The sequence below is a fragment of the Acomys minous genome (assembly GCF_964271855.1).
Source record: "Acomys minous genome assembly, chromosome: 15".
Taxonomy (NCBI): domain Eukaryota; kingdom Metazoa; phylum Chordata; class Mammalia; order Rodentia; family Muridae; genus Acomys; species Acomys minous.
The window spans coordinates 82,487,182-82,500,043 of NC_140497.1; positions in this window are offsets into that span (position 1 = coordinate 82,487,182).

A 12,862-nucleotide genomic window follows, 5' to 3' on the forward strand; every position below is an offset into this window, starting at 1 on the left:
TGGCGCTTACTGACTTGCTCCACCTGGCTTCTCTCAGCTTGATTTCTTATAGAATCCAGGGCCACCAGCCCAGGAATGGCACCCTCTACCATCAGTCACTAATTAAGAATATAGCCTACAGTTGGATATTATAGGTTCTTTTTCTTGCTAAATGTTCCCTCTTTCCGGTAGGGAATGTGGTGGTGGTGGAGTGGCAGAAGGCCTAGAGTCAACCCTTAATTTAAGAAGTTCTACACTTTGTCAAGGGCCTATTAAGGAAGGAAGGAGGCTGGTCAGGTTGCTTCTAAATTTTACCTAGAAATATCCAGCTGGTTACTTGCAGGTGAGAATGTAGACACAGGCTATGTGCAGGGGAGGATGTAGACACAGGCTATGTGCAGGTGAGGATGTAGACACAGGCTATGTGCAGGTGAGCATGTAGACACAGGCTATGTGTAGGGGAGGATGTAGACACAGGCTATGTGTAGGGGAGGGTGTAGACACAGGCTATGTGTAGGGGAGGATGTAGACACAGGCTATGTGTAGGGGAGGGTGTAGACACAGGCTATGTGTAGGGGAGAATGTAGACACAGGCTATGTGTAGTGAGGATGTAGACACAGGCTATGTGTAGGGGAGGATGTAGACACAGGCTATGTGTAGTGAGGATGTAGCCACAGGCTATGTGTAGTGAGGATGTAGACACAGGCTATGTGTAGTGAGGATGTAGACACAGGCTATGTGTAGGGGAGGATGTAGACACAGGCTATGTGAAGGGGAGGATGTAGGCACAGGCTATGTGTAGGGGAGGATGTAGACACAGGCTATGTGCAGGTGAGCATGTAGACACAGGCTATGTGAAGGGGAGGATGTAGACACAGGCTATGTGTAGTGAGGATGTAGACACAGGCTATGTGCAGGGGAGGATGTAGACACAGGCTATGTGTAGTGAGGATGTAGACACAGGCTATGTGTAGGGGAGGATGTAGACACAGGCTATGTGCAGGGGAGGATGTAGACACAGGCTATGTGTAGTGAGGATGTAGACACAGGCTATGTGTAGTGAGGATGTAGACACAGGCTATGTGCAGGGGAGGATGCAGACACAGGCTATGTGCAGGGGAGGATGCAGACACAGGCTATGTGTAGTGAGGATGTAGACACAGGCTATGTGCATATGAGGATGTAGACACAGGTTATGTATAGGGGAGGATGTAGACACAGGCTATGTGCAGGGGAGGATGCAGACACAGGCTATGTGCAGGGGAGGATGCAGACACAGGCTATGTGTAGTGAGGATGTAGACACAGGCTATGTGCAGGGGAGGATGCAGACACAGGCTATGTGTAGGGGAGGATGTAGACACAGGCTATGTGTAGGGGAGGATGTAGACACAGGCTATGTGTAGTGAGGATGTAGACACAGGCTATGTGTAGGGGAGGATGTAGACACAGGCTATGTGCAGGGGAGGATGTAGACACAGGCTATGTGCAGGGGAGGATGTAGACACAGGCTATGTGTAATGAGGATGGAGACACAGGCTATGTGCAGGGGAGGATGCAGACACAGGCTATGTGTAGGGGAGGATGTAGACACAGGCTATGTGTAGTGAGGATGTAGACACAGGCTATGTGCAGGGAAGGATGTAGACACAGGCTATGTGCAGGGGAGGATGTAGACACAGGCTATGTGTAGTGAGGATGTAGACACAGGCTATGTGTAGTGAGGATGTAGACACAGGCTATGTGTAGGGGAGGATATAGACACAGGCTATGTGCAGGGGAGGATGTAGACACAGGCTATGTGCAGGGGAGGATGTAGACACAGGCTATGTGTAGTGAGGATGTAGACACAGGCTATGTGTAGTGAGGATGTAGACACAGGCTATGTGTAGTGAGGATGTAGACACAGGCTATGTGCAGGGGAGGATGTAGACACAGGCTATGTGTAGTGAGGATGTAGACACAGGCTATGTGCAGGGGAGGATGTAGACACAGGCTATGTGTAGTGAGGATGTAGACACAGGCTATGTGCAGGGAAGGATGTAGACACAGGCTATGTGCAGGGGAGGATGTAGACACAGGCTATGTGTAGTGAGGATGTAGACACAGGCTATGTGCAGGGGAGGATGTAGACACAGGCTATGTGTAGTGAGGATGTAGACACAGGCTATGTGCAGGGGAGGATGTAGACACAGGCTATGTGTAGTGAGGATGTAGACACAGGCTATGTGCAGGGAAGGATGTAGACACAGGCTATGTGCAGGGGAGGATGTAGACACAGGCTATGTGTAGTGAGGATGTAGACACAGGCTATGTGTAGTGAGGATGTAGACACAGGCTATGTGTAGGGGAGGATATAGACACAGGCTATGTGCAGGGGAGGATGTAGACACAGGCTATGTGCAGGGGAGGATGTAGACACAGGCTATGTGTAGGGGAGGATGTAGACACAGGCTATGTGTAGTGAGGATGTAGACACAGGCTATGTGTAGTGAGGATGTAGACACAGGCTATGTGCAGGGGAGGATGTAGACACAGGCTATGTGCAGGGGAGGATGCAGACACAGGCTATGTGCAGGGGAGGATGCAGACACAGGCTATGTGTAGTGAGGATGTAGACACAGGCTATGTGCAGGGGAGGATGCAGACACAGGCTATGTGTAGGGGAGGATGTAGACACAGGCTATGTGTAGGGGAGGATGTAGACACAGGCTATGTGTAGTGAGGATGTAGACACAGGCTATGTGTAGGGGAGGATGTAGACACAGGCTATGTGCAGGGGAGGATGTAGACACAGGCTATGTGCAGGGGAGGATGTAGACACAGGCTATGTGTAATGAGGATGGAGACACAGGCTATGTGCAGGGGAGGATGCAGACACAGGCTATGTGTAGGGGAGGATGTAGACACAGGCTATGTGTAGTGAGGATGTAGACACAGGCTATGTGCAGGGAAGGATGTAGACACAGGCTATGTGCAGGGGAGGATGTAGACACAGGCTATGTGTAGTGAGGATGTAGACACAGGCTATGTGTAGTGAGGATGTAGACACAGGCTATGTGTAGGGGAGGATATAGACACAGGCTATGTGCAGGGGAGGATGTAGACACAGGCTATGTGCAGGGGAGGATGTAGACACAGGCTATGTGTAGTGAGGATGTAGACACAGGCTATGTGTAGTGAGGATGTAGACACAGGCTATGTGTAGTGAGGATGTAGACACAGGCTATGTGCAGGGGAGGATGTAGACACAGGCTATGTGTAGTGAGGATGTAGACACAGGCTATGTGCAGGGGAGGATGTAGACACAGGCTATGTGTAGTGAGGATGTAGACACAGGCTATGTGCAGGGAAGGATGTAGACACAGGCTATGTGCAGGGGAGGATGTAGACACAGGCTATGTGTAGTGAGGATGTAGACACAGGCTATGTGCAGGGGAGGATGTAGACACAGGCTATGTGTAGTGAGGATGTAGACACAGGCTATATGCAGGGGAGGATGTAGACACAGGCTATGTGTAGTGAGGATGTAGACACAGGCTATGTGCAGGGAAGGATGTAGACACAGGCTATGTGCAGGGGAGGATGTAGACACAGACTATGTGTAGTGAGGATGTAGACACAGGCTATGTGTAGTGAGGATGTAGACACAGGCTATGTGTAGGGGAGGATATAGACACAGGCTATGTGCAGGGGAGGATGTAGACACAGGCTATGTGCAGGGGAGGATGTAGACACAGGCTATGTGTAGTGAGGATGTAGACACAGGCTATGTGTAGTGAGGATGTAGACACAGGCTATGTGTAGTGAGGATGTAGACACAGGCTATGTGCAGGGGAGGATGTAGACACAGGCTATGTGTAGTGAGGATGTAGACACAGGCTATGTGCAGGGGAGGATGTAGACACAGGCTATGTGTAGTGAGGATGTAGACACAGGCTATGTGTAGGGGAGGATGTAGACACAGGCTATGTGTAGTGAGGATGTAGACACAGGCTATGTGTAGTGAGGATGTAGACACAGGCTATGTGTAGTGAGGATGTAGGCACAGGCTATGTGTAGGGGAGGAGGTAGACACAGGCTATGTGTAGGGGAGGATGTAGACACAGGCTATGTTTAGTGAGGATGTAGACACAGGCTATGTGTAGTGAGGATGTAGGCACAGGCTATGTGTAGGGGAGGAGGTAGACACAGGCTATGTGTAGGGGAGGATGTAGACACAGGCTATGTGTAGTGAGGATGTAGACACAGGCTATGTGTACGGGAGGATGTAGACACAGGCTATGTGTAGTGAGGATGTAGACACAGGCTATGTGTAGTGAGGATGTAGGCACAGGCTATGTGTAGTGAGGATGTAGACACAGGCTATGTGTAGTGAGGATGTAGGCACAGGCTATGTGTAGTGAGGATGTAGACACAGGCTATGTGTAGGGGAGGATGTAGACACAGGCTATGTGTAGTGAGGATGTAGACACAGGCTATGTGTAGGGGAAGATGTAGACACAGGCTATGTGTAGTGAGGATGTAGACACAGGCTATGTGTAGTGAGGATGTAGACACAGGCTATGTGTAGGGGAGGATGTAGACACAGGCTATGTGTAGGGGAGGATGCAGACACAGGCTATGTGTAGGGGAGGATGTAGACACAGGCTATGTGTAGGTCAGGATGCAGACACAGGCTATGTGTAGTGAGGATGCAGACACAGGCTATGTGCAGGGGAGGATGTAGACACAGGCTATGTGTAGGTCAGGATGTAGACACAGGCTATGTGCAGGGGAGGATGTAGACACAGGCTATGTGTAGTGAGGATGTAGACACAGGCTATGTGTAGGGGAGGATGTAGACACAGGCTATGTGTAGTGAGGATGTAGACACAGGCTATGTGCAGGGGAGGATGTAGACACAGGCTATGTTCAGGGGAGGATGTAGACACAGGCTATGTGTAGTGAGGATGTAGACACAGGCTATGTGCAGGGGAGGATGTAGACACAGGCTATGTGTAGTGAGGATGTAGACACAGGCTATGTGTAGTGAGGATGTAGACACAGGCTATGTGTAGTGAGGATGTAGACACAGGCTATGTGCAGGGGAGGATGTAGACACAGGCTATGTGTAGTGAGGATGTAGACACAGGCTATGTGTAGTGAGGATGTAGACACAGGCTATGTGTAGTGAGGATGTAGACACAGGCTATGTGTAGGGGAGGATGTAGACACAGGCTATGTGTAGTGAGGATGTAGACACAGGCTATGTGTAGTGAGGATGTAGACACAGGCTATGTGTAGTGAGGATGTAGACACAGGCTATGTGTAGTGAGGATGTAGACACAGGCTATGTGTAGGGGAGGATGTAGACACAGGCTATGTGCAGGGGAGGATGTAGACACCAGCTATGTGTAGTGAGGATGTAGACACAGGCTATGTGCGGGGGGGGTGTAGACACAGGCTATGTGTAGGGGAGGATGCAGACACAGGCTATGTGTAGTGAGGATGTAGACACAGGCTATGTGTAGTGAGGATGTAGACACAGGCTATGTGCAGGGGAGGATGTAGACACAGGCTATGTGCAGGGGAGGATGTAGACACAGGCTATGTGCAGGGGAGGATGTAGACACAGGCTACGTGCAGGGGAGGATGTAGACACAGGCTATGTGTAGGGGAGGATGTAGGCACAGGCTATGTGCAGGGGAGGATGTAGACACAGGCTATGTGTAGTGAGGATGCAGACACAGGCTATGTGCAGGGGAGGATGCAGACACAGGCTATGTGTAGGGGAGGATGTAGACACAGGCTATGTGCAGGGGAGGATGTAGGCACAGGCTATGTGTAGGGGAGGATGTAGACACAGGCTATGTGCAGGGGAGGATGTAGACACAGGCTATGTGTAGGGGAGGATGTAGAAACAGGCTATGTGTAGTGAGGATGTAGACACAGGCTATGTGTAGTGAGGATGTAGACACAGGCTAAGTATAGGGGAGGATGTAGACACAGGCTATGTGTAGTGAGGATGCAGACACAGGCTATGTGTAGGGGAGGATGTAGACACAGGCTATGTGCAGGGGAGGATGTAGACACAGGCTATGTGCAGGGGAGGATGCAGACACAGGCTATGTGTAGGGGAGGATGTAGACACAGGCTATGTGTAGGGGAGGATGTAGACACAGGCTATGTGTAGTGAGGATGCAGACACAGGCTATGTGTAGGGGAGGATGTAGACACAGGCTATGTGCAGGGGAGGATGTAGACACAGGCTATGTGCAGGGGAGGATGCAGACACAGGCTATGTGTAGTGAGGATGTAGACACAGGCTATGTGTAGGGGAGGATGTAGACACAGGCTATGTGTAGTGAGGATGCAGACACAGGCTATGTGCAGGGGAGGATGCAGACACAGGCTATGTGTAGTGAGGATGTAGACACAGGCTATGTGCAGGGGAGGATGCAGACACAGGCTATGTGTAGTGAGGATGCAGACACAGGCTATGTGCAGGGGAGGATGTAGACACAGGCTATGTGTAGGGGACAATGTAGACACAGGCTATGTGTAGGGGAGGATGTAGACACAGTCTATGTGTAGGGGACGATATAGACACAGGCTATGTGTAGGGGAGGATGTAGACACAGGCTATGTGTAGGGGACAATGTAGACACAGGCTATGTGTAGGGGAGGATGTAGACACAGTCTATGTGTAGGGGACGATGTAGACACAGGCTATGTGTAGGTCAGGATGTAGACACAGGCTATGTGCAGGGGAGGATGTAGACACAGGCTATGTGTAGTGAGGATGTAGACACAGGCTATGTGTAGGGGAGGATGTAGACACAGGCTATGTGTAGTGAGGATGTAGACACAGGCTATGTGCAGGGGAGGATGTAGACACAGGCTATGTTCAGGGGAGGATGTAGACACAGGCTATGTGTAGTGAGGATGTAGACACAGGCTATGTGCAGGGGAGGATGTAGACACAGGCTATGTGTAGTGAGGATGTAGACACAGGCTATGTGTAGTGAGGATGTAGACACAGGCTATGTGTAGTGAGGATGTAGACACAGGCTATGTGCAGGGGAGGATGTAGACACAGGCTATGTGTAGTGAGGATGTAGACACAGGCTATGTGTAGTGAGGATGTAGACACAGGCTATGTGTAGTGAGGATGTAGACACAGGCTATGTGTAGGGGAGGATGTAGACACAGGCTATGTGTAGTGAGGATGTAGACACAGGCTATGTGTAGTGAGGATGTAGACACAGGCTATGTGTAGTGAGGATGTAGACACAGGCTATGTGTAGTGAGGATGTAGACACAGGCTATGTGTAGGGGAGGATGTAGACACAGGCTATGTGCAGGGGAGGATGTAGACACCAGCTATGTGTAGTGAGGATGTAGACACAGGCTATGTGCGGGGGGGTTGTAGACACAGGCTATGTGTAGGGGAGGATGCAGACACAGGCTATGTGTAGTGAGGATGTAGACACAGGCTATGTGTAGTGAGGATGTAGACACAGGCTATGTGCAGGGGAGGATGTAGACACAGGCTATGTGCAGGGGAGGATGTAGACACAGGCTATGTGCAGGGGAGGATGTAGACACAGGCTACGTGCAGGGGAGGATGTAGACACAGGCTATGTGTAGGGGAGGATGTAGGCACAGGCTATGTGCAGGGGAGGATGTAGACACAGGCTATGTGTAGTGAGGATGCAGACACAGGCTATGTGCAGGGGAGGATGCAGACACAGGCTATGTGTAGGGGAGGATGTAGACACAGGCTATGTGCAGGGGAGGATGTAGACACAGGCTATGTGTAGGGGAGGATGTAGACACAGGCTATGTGCAGGGGAGGATGTAGACACAGGCTATGTGTAGGGGAGGATGTAGAAACAGGCTATGTGCAGTGAGGATGTAGACACAGGCTATGTGTAGTGAGGATGTAGACACAGGCTAAGTATAGGGGAGGATGTAGACACAGGCTATGTGTAGTGAGGATGCAGACACAGGCTATGTGTAGGGGAGGATGTAGACACAGGCTATGTGCAGGGGAGGATGTAGACACAGGCTATGTGCAGGGGAGGATGCAGACACAGGCTATGTGTAGGGGAGGATGTAGACACAGGCTATGTGTAGGGGAGGATGTAGACACAGGCTATGTGTAGTGAGGATGCAGACACAGGCTATGTGTAGGGGAGGATGTAGACACAGGCTATGTGCAGGGGAGGATGTAGACACAGGCTATGTGCAGGGGAGGATGCAGACACAGGCTATGTGTAGTGAGGATGTAGACACAGGCTATGTGTAGGGGAGGATGTAGACACAGGCTATGTGTAGTGAGGATGCAGACACAGGCTATGTGCAGGGGAGGATGCAGACACAGGCTATGTGTAGTGAGGATGTAGACACAGGCTATGTGCAGGGGAGGATGCAGACACAGGCTATGTGTAGTGAGGATGCAGACACAGGCTATGTGCAGGGGAGGATGTAGACACAGGCTATGTGTAGGGGACAATGTAGACACAGGCTATGTGTAGGGGAGGATGTAGACACAGTCTATGTGTAGGGGACGATATAGACACAGGCTATGTGTAGGGGAGGATGTAGACACAGGCTATGTGTAGGGGACAATGTAGACACAGGCTATGTGTAGGGGAGGATGTAGACACAGTCTATGTGTAGGGGACGATGTAGACACAGGCTATGTGTAGGGGAGGATGTAGACACAGGCTATGTGTAGGGGACGATGTAGACACAGGCTATGTGTAGGGGAGGATGTAGACACAGGCTATGTGTAGTGAGGATGTAGACACAGGCTATGTGTAGTGAGGATGTAGGCACAGGCTATGTGTAGGGGAGGATGTAGACACAGGCTATGTGTAGTGAGGATGTAGACACAGGCTATGTGTAGTGAGGATGTAGACACAGGCTATGTGTAGGGGAGGATGTAGACACAGGCTATGTGTAGTGAGGACGTAGACACAGGCTATGTGTAGGGGAGGATGTAGACACAGGCTATGTGTAGTGAGGATGTAGACACAGGCTATGTGTAGTGAGGATGTAGACACAGGCTATGTGTAGGGGAGGATGTAGACACAGGCTACGTGTAGTGAGGATGTAGACACAGGCTATGTGTAGGGGAGGATGTAGACACAGGCTATGTGCAGGGGAGGATGTAGACACAGGCTATGTGCAGTGGAGGATGTAGACACAGGCTATGTGCAGGGGAGGATGTAGACACAGGCTATGTGCAGGGGAGGATGTAGACACAGGCTATGTGTAGGGGAGGATGTAGACACAGGCTATGTGCAGGGGAGGATGTAGGCACAGGATATGTGTTGGGGAGGATGTAGACACAGGCTATGTGTAGTGAGGATGTAGACACAGGCTATGTGCAGGGGAGGATGTAGACACAGGCTATGTGCAGGGGAGGATGTAGACACAGGCTATGTGTAGTGAGGATGTAGACACAGGCTATGTGTAGGGGAGGATGTAGACACAGGCTATGTATAGGGGAGGATGTAGACACAGGCTATGTGTAGGAGAGGATGCAGACACAGGCTATGTGTAGTGAGGATGCAGACACAGGCTATGTGCAGGGGAGGATGTAGACACAGGCTATGTGCAGGGGAGGATGTAGACACAGGCTATGTGTAGGGGAGGATGTAGACACAGGCTATGTGCAGGGGAGGATGTAGGCACAGGATATGTGTTGGGGAGGATGTAGACACAGGCTATGTGTAGTGAGGATGTAGACACAGGCTATGTGCAGGGGAGGATGTAGACACAGGCTATGTGCAGGGGAGGATGTAGACACAGGCTATGTGTAGTGAGGATGTAGACACAGGCTATGTGTAGGGGAGGATGTAGACACAGGCTATGTATAGGGGAGGATGTAGACACAGGCTATGTGTAGGGGAGGATGCAGACACAGGCTATGTGTAGTGAGGATGCAGACACAGGCTATGTGTAGGGGAGGATGTAGACACAGGCTATGTGCAGGGGAGGATGCAGACACAGGCTATGTGCAGGGGAGGATGCAGACACAGGCTATGTGTAGGGGAGGATGTAGGCACAGGCTATGTGCAGGGGAGGATGTAGACACAGGCTATGTGTAGGGGAGGATGTAGACACAGGCTATGTGTAGTGAGGATGCAGACACAGGCTATGTGTAGTGAGGATGCAGACACAGGCTATGTGCAGGGGAGGATGTAGACACAGGCTATGTGTAGGGGACGATGTAGACACAGGCTATGTGTAGGGGAGGATGTAGACACAGGCTATGTGTAGGGGAGGATGTAGACACTGGCTATGTGTAGGGGACGATGTAGACACAGGCTATGTGTAGGGGAGGATGTAGACACAGGCTATGTGTAGGGGAGGATGTAGACACAGGCTATGTGTAGTGAGGATGTAGACACAGGCTATGTGTAGTGAGGATGTAGACACAGGCTATGTGTAGGGGAGGATGTAGACACAGGCTATGTGTAGGGGAGGATGTAGACACAGGCTATGTGTAGGGGAGGATGTAGACACAGGCTATGTGTAGTGAGGATGTAGACACAGGCTATGTGTAGTGAGGACGTAGACACAGGCTATGTGTAGGGGAGGATGTAGACACAGGCTATGTGTAGTGAGGTTGTAGACACAGGCTATGTGTAGTGAGGATGTAGACACAGGCTATGTGTAGGGGAGGATGTAGACACAGGCTATGTGTAGGGGAGGATGTAGACACAGGCTCTGTGCAGGGGAGGATGTAGACACAGGCTATGTGCAGGGGAGGATGTAGACACAGGCTATGTGTAGGGGAGGATGTAGACACAGGCTATGTGTAGTGAGGATGTAGACACAGGCTATGGGCAGGGGAGGATGTAGACACAGGCTATGTGCAGGGGAGGATGCAGACACAGGCTATGTGTAGTGAGGATGTAGACACAGGCTATGTGTAGTGAGGATGTAGACACAGGCTATGTGTAGAGAGGATGTAGACACACTATGTGTAGGGGAGGATGTAGACACAGGCTATGTGTAGTGAGGATGTAGACACAGGCTATGTGTAGTGAGGATGTAGACACAGGCTATGTGCAGGGGAGGATGTAGACACAGGCTATGTGTAGTGAGGATGTAGACACAGGCTATGTGTAGTGAGGATGTAGACACAGGCTATGTGTAGTGAGGATGTAGACACAGGCTATGTGCAGGGGAGGATGTAGACACAGGCTATGTGTAGTGAGGATGTAGACACAGGCTATGTGTAGGGGAGGATGTAGACACAGGCTATGTGTAGTGAGGATGTAGACACAGGCTATGTGTAGGGGAGGATGTAGACACAGGCTATGTGTAGTGAGGATGTAGACACAGGCTATGTGTAGTGAGGATGTAGACACAGGCTATGTGTAGTGAGGATGTAGACACAGGCTATGTGTAGGGGAGGATGTAGACACAGGCTATGTGTAGGGGAGGATGTAGACACAGGCTATGTTTAGTGAGGATGTAGACACAGGCTATGTGTAGGGGAGGATGTAGACACAGGCTATGTGTAGTGAGGATGTAGACACAGGCTATGTGTAATGAGGATGCAGACACAGGCTATGTGTAGGGGAGGATGTAGACACAGGCTTTGTGTAGTGAGGATGTAGACACAGGCTATGTGTAGGGGAGGATGTAGACACAGGCTATGTGTAGTGAGGATGTAGGCACAGGCTATGTGTAGTGAGGATGTAGGCACAGGCTATGTGTAGGGGAGGATGTAGACACAGGCTATGTGTAGTGAGGATGTAGACACAGGCTATGTGTAGTGAGGATGTATACACAGGCTATGTGTAGGGGAGGATGTAGACACAGGCTATGTGTAGGGGAGGATGTAGACACAGGCTATGTGTAGTGAGGATGTAGGCACAGGCTATGTGTAGTGAGGATGTAGACACAGGCTATGTGTAGGGGAGGATGTAGACACAGGCTATGTGTAGTGAGGATGTAGACACAGGCTATGTGTAGTGAGGATGTAGACACAGGCTATGTGTAGTGAGGATGTAGACACAGGCTATGTGTAGGGGAGGATGTAGACACAGGCTATGTGCAGGGGAGGATGCAGACACAGGCTATGTGTAGGGGAGGATGTAGGCACAGGCTATGTGCAGGGGAGGATGTAGACACAGGCTATGTGTAGGGGAGGATGTAGACACAGGCTATGTGTAGTGAGGATGCAGACACAGGCTATGTGTAGTGAGGATGCAGACACAGGCTATGTGCAGGGGAGGATGTAGACACAGGCTATGTGTAGGGGACGATGTAGACACAGGCTATGTGTAGGGGAGGATGTAGACACAGGCTATGTGTAGGGGAGGATGTAGACACTGGCTATGTGTAGGGGACGATGTAGACACAGGCTATGTGTAGGGGAGGATGTAGACACAGGCTATGTGTAGGGGAGGATGTAGACACAGGCTATGTGTAGTGAGGATGTAGACACAGGCTATGTGTAGTGAGGATGTAGACACAGGCTATGTGTAGGGGAGGATGTAGACACAGGCTATGTGTAGGGGAGGATGTAGACACAGGCTATGTGTAGGGGAGGATGTAGACACAGGCTATGTGTAGTGAGGATGTAGACACAGGCTATGTGTAGTGAGGACGTAGACACAGGCTATGTGTAGGGGAGGATGTAGACACAGGCTATGTGTAGTGAGGTTGTAGACACAGGCTATGTGTAGTGAGGATGTAGACACAGGCTATGTGTAGGGGAGGATGTAGACACAGGCTATGTGTAGGGGAGGATGTAGACACAGGCTCTGTGCAGGGGAGGATGTAGACACAGGCTATGTGCAGGGGAGGATGTAGACACAGGCTATGTGTAGGGGAGGATGTAGACACAGGCTATGTGTAGTGAGGATGTAGA